This window comes from Cimex lectularius, unplaced genomic scaffold, assembly GCF_000648675.2.
Source record: "Cimex lectularius strain Harlan isolate CLEC.00 unplaced genomic scaffold, Clec_2.1 scaffold28, whole genome shotgun sequence".
NCBI classification, from domain to species: domain Eukaryota; kingdom Metazoa; phylum Arthropoda; class Insecta; order Hemiptera; family Cimicidae; genus Cimex; species Cimex lectularius.
The window spans coordinates 1,753,500-1,755,570 of NW_019392712.1; the positions used below are offsets into that span (position 1 = coordinate 1,753,500).

At 33.0% G+C, this 2,071-nt stretch overlaps 1 long non-coding RNA gene across 1 annotated transcript; it reads right to left on the minus strand.

Annotated features, from left to right (window-relative positions):
* Window positions 1-257: 257 nt before the first annotated feature.
* On the minus strand, window positions 258-1,691 carry LOC106669200. Its single transcript, XR_001340899.2, has 3 exons — window positions 1,600-1,691; window positions 1,290-1,540; window positions 258-541 (listed from the first exon to the last, which is right to left on the minus strand). It is a non-coding gene; the product is annotated as an uncharacterized LOC106669200 (long non-coding RNA).
* Between the last annotated feature and the right edge of the window lie 380 nt (window positions 1,692-2,071).

Consider the following 2,071-nt stretch of genomic DNA (forward strand, 5'->3'; position numbering starts at 1 on the left):
TTATTTCTCGAGAAATAAAATATTAATGGATGATTTAGTAGTATCTTTCCTTAATGTTTCATCATCTGTCAGACCACACTGCTCACTAAAAATGCTTGACTGTCCTATGCTTGGGTACTTGACCTGCTTCGACTGTAAATAAATAAAATAAAATAAAATAATTTCACCTTTCTGTAAGCTTTGTTGACCTTTCATATTTTGTTAAAATAAATCAAAAACTAACATTATTGCAAAGTAATAAGTGCAGTGCAACAATAAAAAACGCAAATATTTATTCTAACGTTATATGTTAAAAAATGTTATTTGACAAAAGTGATACAAAGCAGTTGTTTTACAGCAGATTCAGGTAATTTATGGAGTACGAAGGATCCTTGATTATTCAACTAATTTCAACTAGGAGTTCGTGTGTCACGTACACGGTACTTCGTTCGACTTCCGTCGTCGCCCTTGGATTGTGTATGATGATTTTACATTGTGCATCGTAATGTGGTTTGACCTTTCGACAACGAAGCAGGATGGTAGATGGGACGTAATTAGTCTTCTACATAAAAAGAAATGCGAAATTAATTTTATACTTTCTGTTCAAACTGCGGAACAAATAAAAATAATACAAAAAAGCTTTAAATATTTCAATCATTTTTAATTGTTCAACGTGATATGCACAAAAGAAAGACATTTTACGTTCAAAGCAGGAACAAAAAACAATTTAGCTTTATTAGAAAATGTTAATTAGGCAACACAGATTACTATGTTATTTTTCAAGTTTGGCCAAAATTTAGGAAACAATAAGTAAGAAAGGGCCTCGGTGATCACAACCAACGGTTTAGTCGTTGACACGGCGGTCATCACTTTAAGGTAAAGGTCCCGGGTTCGAATCCAGCGGCCCTTCATTCGAGCCAGATATACTTACAAACGTTTATTTTTCCTTTTTTATAACCGACACCTCAAGGGTTGTTATGACCTCTGCTTTTAGGAATCCTCGTAAAAAAATGTTATTAAAAACAGCTGGCAAACCCGAATCCATCTGTTGTGAGTAAATTTTGAAACTTTGAATTCCACTGTACTTGCCTATTAATTTCGAATAATAATAATTATTATTATTAAAATATGAAAAGATTTGAAAATTAGGAGATCTAGCAAATAATATCCCTATGAGTTGCTAATCTGAACGAGAAACTCTTCATCAACCCGTTCAGCATAGAATGGCGTGTAGGTAAGAAAGAACGGTCTCCGGGTTTGACTCGAATAGTTTAAACGTTGACAATGAAAAGAAATATATGCTTACTTACTATATGCTTAGTTCACGGGTAAAAGTATATTCTTGTGAAGCGTCCTTTTTCAATCGCAATAGAAGTAAATATGGCTCCGAATTGGATATTTTCAGTGGATAACCATCGATGGATGGAGATAAAGCCAATATCGTGACAGAAGGAACCCTCTCAACTTCCGCGTTATCAATCGTACAAGCATTTTTGAGCCTCTTGGACTCTTCTTTTCTCATAACAGTACATGGCCGCTTGCGATTATTCTGAGTGGTATTCTGCTTTTAACAAAATTAAATAAATGAGCTAATATGTATGATGAGGGTGATGAGCTTACCATTTTTGGAATTTAGGAAATTTCTAACTACTTATTTATTTGAAAATTATTTGCCAGAAAATACTAACACTGCTTGATAAATTAGCTTAGCAACGGATTTATAAAAAAACTAAAAACAATCATAAACATATGTGCAATTTGTGTTTTGTTTTCCTCACAGGAAAAACGCTTTGATTTACGTAAGCCAAAAAATTTTTTTAAAAAAAATGCGGATTAAAAAAAAACGTTCAAACAATAAAATATATATTTTTTTAAATTTTCTAATATAGATAAGGGTACAGCGAGTATTTAATATATATATATACATATATATACACACACATATTCAATTCGAGCAAAACCATAACTGGCGCAGTAGGTTGAGGACAATTCTCGGGTTCGCGGCATACGAACTTTACTGATTTATCAGCCAGAAAAGTGCGGATCAAGTTCATCAAGAACATCAAGATCATGGGATAACAACTCTCATGAA